Consider the following 11,004-nt stretch of genomic DNA (forward strand, 5'->3'; position numbering starts at 1 on the left):
AAGAAGTCGATTCGAAATTCATCAGATCAGCATTGACTGACTGAGCAGACAGAGTGTGAATGGAAGCTTCATGAGAACATATGTGTTTTTTGTTTGGAAAATTCGCTGCTTTGAAAGGTGAAGAAGATTGGACTGAAGCAGTGACAATGATTATCTTTTTCGCTTGTTCAACTGGTAAACATGACTGCTATTAACCATGTACGTGTTAACATCAAGGCTCTTAAGGTTTGCCGCAGGCATCGGGCCAGTGGCGCAATGGATAACGCGCCTGACTACGGATCAGGCGATTGTAGGTTCGATTCCTACCTGGCTCGGGGATAGCGCAGACTTATAATAAGCATAGAAACTGATTTTTCCGAAGCCAAAATAAGGTATGCGTTCCTCATCTGCAGGACCGAGAATGCCTTCATTAAATGTCCCCGAGAATATGAGAGTCAATGTTCCAGCGTCATCACAGGAACGAAGCCGAACAGTTACTCGTGTGCACAATTCCATTTCATAAAGCCTCCAATCGAATAATTATTGCTCGCGGGCATGCTCGGCTTTGAGAACTTTTCGAAACTCTTTGGCCAGTGGAATCAGAGAAGAATGAAGGGTTAACTGTTCAAATGATCTTTATAGAGAGTCAGTTCCAGACTCTACCACGTGCTGACTGATAATTTTTTCCTACCAGTCTATTCAAAGCTCTCTGCATCTTATCTGAAATCTACAAACCCTGGTGATTGATCAAGAGCAAATGTGTCCTTCAATCTGTTATTCCATGCTCCTCATTATTTCGTACACGTCGATCATGTCTCCTCACAATCAGCTCTGCTCTGAGAAAAACAACCCCCGATTTGCCTAAGCCACACCACTCAAAACATTCTTATGCAGGCAATCCAGAGCTTAAACCCCATAAACACAGAGGAAAAATGAAACAGGTTTACAGGTCGAAATTAGAGGGGCAGAAGAAGAGAGACACGCACATCACTGGCATCGATAGGTACCTGGAAAGCCTTCGTGTTCTTAGGGGTGACTGACACTTTAGCAATGGTTAACGAAGTATTTAGGTTGTCAAATACATTTTTAAAGTCTTGTGTTCACTGAAATTTCTTGCCTGTTTTTAACAATTCGGTGAGTGGAACAGTCCCATTGCTAACATTCAGCACAAACTTTCTGTAAAAGCCACTCAATCCGGGCAACCGTAGTACTGCTCTTTTCGTCAACAATGTGTAGAAGTCCCCTGTAACTTACGATTTCGCATCCCGTGGGGATATTTGTCCGTCTTCAATGACATATCCCAGGAAGGTGACTTTGGCTTTGGCAGATTCACTTTCAGCTAGGTTTACAAACCGGTTTGACTTCCGAATTCGATCAAACAAGCCCGATAAATGCTGTAAATATTCAATCCATGAGAGACTCTTAGTCACCAGGCACAATATACACCACACAGTTGCATATCCGCCAATTAACCTGTCAGTTAACCTCTGAAATGTGGCTGAAGTGTTTTCTGTACAAACGGCATTAGTTTAAATTTCTGCAGGCCAGTTGGCGTTACAAAATTGCCTTTGATCTTTCTGACAAAGTTCACTGCCAGTCACCTTTGAGGAAGTCAAACTTGGAAATGCAAGTTGCTCCTCCAATCTTTTCCACACAGTCTTCCAGCTGCATATATGTATATGCATCAGTCTTTCTAACAACATGGATTTTGTGATAGTCCACACATAACTGTTGGGTCTTTTCTGGCTTTGGCACCATGATGATGGGTGAACTCCATTCATTGAGACTCACTTCGGTTATGCAATTTTGGAGCACACGTGACATCTCCTTATGAACTTGTACAACTTTAGAGGGTTATGCCTGCAAGGATGTTACAAAGTCAGAACAACATCTCCTTTTTCACTTTTATCCTCTTACCAGTCTCCAGTGTGGTGTCGTGTTAAAGGCGATGTTGAAATCCACACAAACAACATCAACTTTAATGCCCGAGTTAAAAAAAACCTGATCACTTGCCAATGAAATATATTTAATCCAATCTGTTAGGCATGACATTCTGTAACAAAACCGTGATGACTCTCCCTGATGAAATCTTGCCTGGACAAGTGGAAGTTAACTCTCTCCTTCAGGGTTTGCTCCAAAAGGTTCCCTCCGACTGATGTGAGACTCAATGCTGTGTGATTCTCTGGTTTATCTCTCCCAATCTTGCTGAAAAGTGGAACTGCATTAGTCCAATCCACTACAAACCCAAAGAGGAAAGTAAAACATTGCTCAGAACACCTGTGATTCCTCCCTTGTCACAGAGAGGAACATAAGGTACAAGTTCGTCCTGAATTTGGAATATGCCCACTTCAAGCCGGTCAGAACCACAAACACTTCCTCAGTCCCTGTGCCAAACTTCTTCAGAACCTTTCCATCCCTCTTCCATCAATCTGCCCCTATATCTTCCCACAAGAGGAATGTTTGCTCGCTGAAAAAGTAAAGTGATTCACTCAGTTATCCCATTTGCTGACATAACTGTACTGTCACACTGGAAGGTGATCATTCAGATATTTTAACTCGAAAACGCTGTATTCAGCCTTTGTGGTTATAAAACACTTTGCTTGATAGCCACAGGCTATTACAGTGAGAAATGGTTTGAATTTTCTCTAACTGAAAAACATTATTTTTATTCCACCTTTTGTGGAGATTCCTATCTGTTCACATCTGACATGACCGAGATTTTGCTCTCTGTTGTTTATCATATCCAGAACAGAACTCCGGCACAAATCAAAGCACATGATTTCTATATTTATTGACCAACGAAGTCGATGCCAATGGCTCGCATTATAATGGGATTCATCAACAAGAGAACTTTTCAGGATAAACACAGTTCTGTCTTATGTGCAGGGGGTCATTACACAAGCACGGTATCGAGCTTCCTCAGGGGCAAGACCAAAAGATGTTGGAAAGACAAATCGGAGTTAACATTTTCGGTCCAGTGACGCCGTCCTTAGCACTGATGGTTTCCATTAAAATGTTCGTATACATGCAGAAGATATGTGGGGGCGCAGTAATTAGGAGGAAACAAGATGTTGGGATAGAGCCGAAAGAGAGAAACTAACAACTGGGCATAGGAATTGATAATGATTGTTTGGAGCATTAACAACTGTTCACTGAGACTGTTTATGACTAACCATAGGTAGTGTATAATGGCTGCTTTGCTGTGACTAGGCCTGGGGGTGTGTCAGGGGCCAGGACATGGGAGACTTCAGGCCTCTAAAATGACTGAAATTGATATGGAGGTTTGCGGGGTCCTCAAGCAGAAAATCGTCTGTTGCTTTTACAGCATGCGCTGAGCTATGGTGGAACACTGCAGTAAGCCTGAGATAGAGACGTTGGCGAGGAAACATGGTTCTGTGCGAAAGGAACAGTCAACTTGAAGCTCAGGGACATATTTGGCAATCGAACTTTGTATTCTGCAAAACGGTCATTCAGTCCACACTTCATTTCCCAAGGTAGTGGCGACCACAATAAGAGCAGTGAATCTATTTGACTGGATTGTGCAAAGTGTAGGGAAAGTGTTGCTTCACCTGGAAGGTTTATTTGAGCACTTGTGTACTAAGCAGGGAGGTCAGAAATGGACAAGTGAGGAGAAGCAAGAAGCAAGCAGAAAGGATAGCGCAGAAGATATTATTAGAGATGTTGTTAATCAATGGGTAAGAAAGCGACCATAAAGGCACTGTGCCTGAATGCTTGTACATTTCTGAAGAAGGTTGGGGATATATCGGCATAAATTATCACGAACAAATACGATTTAGTAATAGTCAAGACTGGGAGGTAAATATTCACGGGCATGAGACAATTTGGAAGGACAGAAAGGATGGTTGGGAAGGTGGTGTAACTCAAACATTCAAGGACAACCTCAGACCGATGCTGACAGATGAAATACTTTCTATGGAGAATAGGTTTGAATCCATTTGAGAGGTAATTAGAAGTTCTAAGAAGAAAATGTCACTGATTGTCGGAGTCTATCCGCCTCCATATTTTCAGATCACATTGGGGAGGGCAGTAAACAAAGGCATAAATAATACCTGAAAAAATGGTATGGCAATTATCAAGCAGGATTTTAAACAACATGTCAATCGGTCGAAGCAGCTCAGTCAGGGTAGCCATGACGAGGAGAGTATTGAGTGTCTGCGATAGATTTCTCAAACACTGTGCAATGGAACAGGTCAACAAGGGGAGAGGCCAAATTAGATTTGATACTGGGTAATGAACACACCAAAGTGTTAGATTTGGCAGAAGGTGAGCACTTTGGTAATAGTTACCAAATTCAGTTATGTTTACTTAAGCTTTTCAATGGGATAGTAATACAGCGGATGGCAAGCGTTACTGCTGGGGCAAAGAAAATTGCAATTGATTAGATAAGATTACGCATGCACTGGTTGAGCAAGGAAACGGCAGTGAATGGGCAGAATAGAAATGTGGAGTTGATTCAAGGAGCAGGTTCTGTGTGTCTTTGATAAATATTTACCTGTCAGAGAGGGAGGAAATTGTCGAGCGCAGGAGTCATGATTACTGAGGAAGTCGAATCTCTTGTTAAGATGAAGAAGGCTTGTGTTAGCATGAGATGTGAAGGCTCAATTCGGGCCATTGAAAGTTACAAGTTAAACAGGAAAGTCCTGAGGAGAGACTAAAGATGAGCCAGGAAGGGAGCTGAGAATTTGTTAGCAGATAGGATAAGGGAAAATCCTAAAGCTTTCCATAGGTATGTAAGGATTAAAACAATGAATGGAATAAAATATGGCCAATGAAGGACAGTCTTGGTAAGTCGTACGTGGAGTCAGAAGTCATGGGGGAAGCGCAAAAGCAATATCCTTCGTCAGAATTCGCACTGGAAAAACAAAATGTTGTCGAGAACAATACTGAGAAACAGGCTCCGAGACGAGATCGGATTGAAGTTCCCAAGGACGAAGTGTTAAAAACTCTGAAAATGTCAAAATATATATATTCCCGTGGGCCAGATGGGATTTATCCTTGCATTCTCTGGGAAACCAAGAATCTGATTTCTGAGCCTTCGACTTTGATCGTTATGCTGTCATTGTCCAAAGGTATAGTACTAGAACACTACAGGATAGTAAAAGTTGTTCCCTCATTCAAGAAGGGAAGTAGAGAAAACCATGGAATTTATAGACCATTGACCCTTCCTTCGGTTGTGGGTAAAGTGTTGGAAAAGTTCTAAGAGATAAGATTTGTAATCATCTCGATTGGAATACGTTTATGAGGGAAAGTCAAGCCGGTTTTATGAATGTGAGGCCGAGACTCACAAACATTATTAAGTTCTTTGAGTAGGTCATTAAACTAGATGTCGGTTTGCTCACTGAATTGGAAAGTTCATTTCCTGACGTTTCATCACCCTACTAGCTAACATTTTCAGTGGGTCTCCAGGCGAAGCCCTGTTCATGATTCCTGCTTTCTGTGTATATGTTTGGGTTTCTTTGCGTTGATGATGTCATTTCCGTTGGTGATGTCATTCCTGTTCTTTTTCCTCAGGGGGTCGTCGATGGCGTCGAGCTCGAAGTGTTTGTTGGTAGAGTTCTTGTCGGTATACCATGCTTTGAGGAATTCTTCTGGATGTATCTGTTTGGCTTGTCCTCGGATGGATACGTTGTCTCAGTCCACTGTCGTGTTTGTCTAATGTAGTAGTTGTTACAGTTCTTGCACGGTATCTTGTAAATGTCATCATGTTTTGCATGTGGACAATTAGGCAGAACACGAGACACCAGGATATATGAACATCAACTAGCCACAAAACAACGTGTCCCTCTCTCACTGGTATCCTTACATACAGATATGGAAAGGCACCGCTTTGACTTGGACAACGCATCCATCCGAGCACAACTGAAACAGAGACAGACACGAGAATTCCGAGAAGCATGGCATTCCAACCGGAAATCTATCAAAACGCGCATCGAGGTAGACCCCATCTACAACCCCCTGAGAAAAAGAACAGGAAATGAAATCACTACAGGAAATTACATGACCAACCCATAGAACCCCAAACATGTAAATGGAACGCAGAAATCATGAACAGTACGTCGCCCGAAGGCCCACTGAAGATGTCACCCAGGAGGGTAACGAAACGTCTGGAAATGAGCCTTCCAGCTCAGTGAGCAAATCTTCATCGGAAGATAAACCTGAGCTACAAATCTTGTCAAAACGCACCAGGTGACTAAACAGGTAGATGAGGAAAAAGCCGTTCATGTAATGCACGTTTGGATTTCAGTTATCCGTTTGATAAATTCCGCACAAAATCCTTAGGTATGGGCTTGAGGAGTATTTCGTGCTTTGGATCAGAAATTAGCCAGCTGAAAGAAGACAGAGGGTGTTATTGGATGGGAAAACGTCATCCTGGAATTCAGTTGCGTTTGGTGTACTGCAACGATATGTTTTGGGTTCACAGCGTTTTGTCATTTTTTTATAAACGACGTGGATGGGGGCATAGAAGGATGGGTTCGTAAATTTGCGGACGACTCTAAGTTCGGTACAGTTGTGCATAGTGCTGAAGGATATTTTAGGTTACACAGGGACACAGGTATGCTGCAGAGCTGGGCTGAGAGTTGGCAAATGGAATTTAATGCAGAAAAAATGTGAGAAAGAACATGGCATTAAAAATTAGCACAGAACATAAAGATCGATAGCAGAAGTTTCTATTAAAATATAAAAAAAAAGAGTGGAAAAAGTAAACGTTGACACTTTCGTGGATAAGAAGGGGCATTTACTTATGGGATATGCGGGAATAGCCGTGGCATTTGTGTCGGTCTTCACAGTGGAGGATATCAATAACATGCCAACAGTTGACAAAGAGATGACGGTTGGTGACGACCTGGGAACAGTCATTATCACAAAAGAGCTAGGGTTGGATTGTTGGAGTTAATTTAGCAAAGGATAGTTACATATCCAGGCCGTGATGTAATGCATCGCAGGGTATTAAACACGATGGTGTGTGAAAAAGAAGTGCACTGGCGGTATTTTTACAAAATTCGTTGTTCTGTGGGGCAGTCCCAGCTGATTGGAAAACACAAATATGACATCACTGTTTAAAAAGGGAGGCAGACAAAATATGAGGAATTAGATCAGATTACTTACAGTTTCAAAACAGACCCTTCGCCCCAACAAGTCCACACCGACCGCTGAAGTGCAACCCACCCAGACCCATTCCCCGACATTATAGAAGTATGTTTAACCTCTGCAGTGCAGACATTTCTTGAGTCTATTATTGAGGAAGAAATAGCAGGGCATCTCGACAAAAATTGGACAGATGTAGCATGGGTTAATGAAGGGCAGGTCATGCCTTCAAAATCTTTTCGAATTCTATGATGGCATTACGAGCATGGTGTATAACGGGACCCAGTGAATTGGTGTACCTAGATATTCAAAATGCTCTTGACAAGGTGCCGTTCAGGAGCTGACAGCAAACGGATGCGTGCTGTTAAGGCAAAAGTATGAGAATGGATTCAGGATTGTTTGTCCAGCAGGAAGCGCAGAGCGGGAATAAATCAGTGCTATTCTATTGACCATCAACAGTGTGCCTCACTGATTGGTACTGGGACCGCAATTACTTACAACTTATATGGATGGTTTGGATATTGAAGCCATGTGCATCGTGTCAATGTCTACAGTTGACACAAAGGTGAGCAGCTGAGCAAAGTGTGCGGAGAACCGTGAAACTTTGCAAAAGAACATTGAAATATTGGGTCAATGGGCAATATTCTGGCGGATGGAATTCCGGATTTGAAGGTGTTCGCTGATGACAGGAGACTATGTAGAATAGAATTATATCGAAAATTCAGAAGAATGAGGCCGGATCTTATGAAACTAGGACAAGAGGGCACAGCCTCAAGATTAGAAGGAGCCGATTTTGGACTGAATTGAGAAGGAATTTCTTCAACCAGAGGGATGTTACTCAATGGAACTGCTTGCCCAACGAAGTAATTGATGCTACATCAATATATTTTTTTTAAGCAAGGGCTGATTTTTGTTTGAACAATAAAGGAAGTAATGATTATCTTCAGAGGTTGGTTAAGTGGATGTATGTCCATGGAAAGATCAGGTATGATCTTCTTGAACGGCGAAGCAGTCTGTAAGGCCCGCATGACATAGTCTTGCTCCTCGTTCTCATGTTTTATGACTGGAAGAGTCACATATTCCGCGATTTTAGGGAAAGGTTCCATGGGGCTGTTGGGGGAGGTGTTAAGAGAGAAGGCACAGTGCACCACGGTGCCCCGGAGGGAATGGTTCCTGGAGAAGGTGGACAAGGGCGGAGAGGTGAATATATGTTTGGTAATAGTATTTCGCTGGAGGTGGTGAAATTAGGAAAATATTTCGTTGATCACTTGGAGTACCACAGCGCTTAAGGATCCAGACCAAGTTGTGAGAAACACGGGATGAGAATGGATCGTTGCTTCCTGACAGACATTTGCAAGATGTGCCGAAAGTCCTTCTTTGGTGCAGTGAAAGTCACAATGTCTTTGAGAAGCTAACTTTAGCAGCCATATAACATTGTGGCCACAAGAGCGGGACATGGTCAGAGATTTTCTTGACACCCTAAAGCCTGTCTAACACATAGCCTGCGATTACACGCCACCTAAGGTTTGGCACCGGCAGTCTCCATTAACAGCTGTTCACTCTCCGATCGAGAGCGTTATTCACCTCATTGACCAAATGTTCTTCTCTTTCTTTTGTTCTTTCCCGACCAATTGTTTACTCCTTTACAATACAGAATGAGCCATGATGGGATAGTTCCTGTTCGCCTGGATTATTGCAGTGTCAAAGAAACAATGCACAGGAGAAGCACAGCAGATTAGTCAGCATCTGAGTTGCAAGAGACATTTAAATCACAACCTTCTTCAAGATTCTTTACTGCATTTGCAACAATACTGAAAAGCTCAACACCGTCCAGAACAGAGCAGCTGAATTGAGCAGCAACACACAACTAATAAAACATCGACAAACATCCATTCCCACCACAACCAAACACTGAGACATGCAGTCTGCACGATCCATAAGATGCACTGCAGATATTCACCAAGGGTCCTTAAACAGTACATTACAAACTCAAAACTACATCCATCTAAAAGGAAAAGGGTAGTAGATAGATAGGAAAGACCTACAACCCACTTAGCATCCTGATCTGGAAATATATTGCTGTTCCTCCAGAATCACTGGGTCAAAATTGTGGATTTCACTCCCCGAGAATTTGGGTCTACCGACAGCACACGGAAACGATGGTTCAAGAAGGCAGCTCATCATCACCTTGTCCAGTCAAATCATAAATGAACAATAAATGCTGACCTGTTCTGGAATACCCACATCCGACGAAGAATGGAAATCATATGCTTTGGTGTTCTAAGGAGTTCTCTCTTACTGAGATATTTCTGGATTTATTTGACGGGTATCAAAGATGAGGATTTGCATTTGGGAAACTGAAACGAAGCATCACATCAGAATTTGATGAAGTTGCTTTGTTCCATGTAGGCTGATCCTCACCGGCCTTTGAAAATGAAAGCAGAAAGCTACATTCAAAGTGGAGTGAAAGCATTCACTATCTGAACTATCGAGACATAATTGGAGGGGCGCTGGAGAGTAACTGCGGTAATATGGTGTCGATTTAATTACTTGTCTGCCCTGAAAATTCATCAGTGCAACCACACCGGGGAAAAGCCATTCAACTGTTCTGAGTGTGGAAAGGGAGTTACTCAGTTTTCTAACTCGCTGACTCACCAGTGGGTTCACACGGAGAAGAAACCATTTAGTGGTCCAGAGTATGGAAAACGCTTTAAAAGTTTTGACGAACTGCTGTACCATCAATGTGTTCACGTTGATGAGAAACCATTCAAGTGTTCTCACAGAGGGAGTGGGTTCAGGCCGTCATTTGATCTCACTTTACATCTGCGAACCCAGTGGACAGAGACCGTTCGCCTTTTCGAAGAATGGGAAATGATTCATTCAGTCATTCAGTCTGCTGACACACCAGTGAGTTCACACTGCGTAGAGATCATTCGTCCGCTGTGATTTGAAGTAATTAATTGATTCAGGCAATCTGCTGAAATACAAGAGAGTTCACACTGGAAAGAGACCATTCACCTGCTCTTTCATTTCTCAAACTTACGGAAAGACAAGCGAATTCATATTGGCGAGAGGCCATTCATATGTTCTGAATTGGGGAAAGGATGCACTTCAGCCATCCATCCGACTGATACACCAACGGGTTCACTGTGACAATAATTTGTTTTAATAACGCAGTGTGGGAAATGCTTTATAAGGTTCCATTAATTGAGGTCCCATAAACATGTTCACGCTGATGAGAACACAATCTTGTGCTCTCACTGTAGGACTGTTGTTTCTCGGATATAAGTGAATACACTTCACAAGGTCTTCATTTCGATGTGAAGAGCATTCAGAAATGCTGAATGCATCGAAATATTTTTAAGTACAAATCCACACTTAACAATAAAGAAAAGCGTCAAGAACAGGGCAGTTACTGGATATCGACCAGTCTCCTCTAATTGTACCGAAATCAGGGGAAAAAGTCTTTGAATTTGATGTGATTGAAAACTGAACAATTAAACACCAGATCAATTAAAGAGATTAAACACATCCAATGAAGTAAACCCCTGCTGACAGAATGAACACAGTTCAATTCTCGATGCAATAACACTCTATCGATTGACATGCGACTTCACTGGATTGTTTGCACAATTACCATCTTACCAGACCGCAGAGGCTGCTGCCTTCATTTGAGAAAGAAGGGGCTGTTGGTGATTTAACCAGAGCACCACCAGCTCACAGGTCAGAGAATATTTAGTGATGAACAACCTTTAATTTAACCTCAAACCAGTGATAGGAATTGGAACCACATTGCGAGCATCACACTGCTTTATAAGCCAACAAAGCAGACAACTGAGCGAAACAGATTCCACCTGAATGGGCAGTCACGCGTGCGAATGAGTAATTGAATCCCTTGCTACGCACAGTGCAAATTAA

At 42.4% G+C, this 11,004-nt stretch overlaps 1 non-coding gene across 1 annotated transcript; it reads left to right on the forward strand.

Annotated features, from left to right (window-relative positions):
• The first annotated feature begins 241 nt into the window (after positions 1-241).
• trnar-acg lies at positions 242-314 on the forward strand. The gene has a single exon. It is a non-coding gene; the product is annotated as a tRNA-Arg (tRNA).
• Positions 315-11,004: the final 10,690 nt, after the last annotated feature.

This window comes from Chiloscyllium plagiosum, chromosome 7, assembly GCF_004010195.1.
Source record: "Chiloscyllium plagiosum isolate BGI_BamShark_2017 chromosome 7, ASM401019v2, whole genome shotgun sequence".
Lineage (NCBI taxonomy): Eukaryota > Metazoa > Chordata > Chondrichthyes > Orectolobiformes > Hemiscylliidae > Chiloscyllium > Chiloscyllium plagiosum.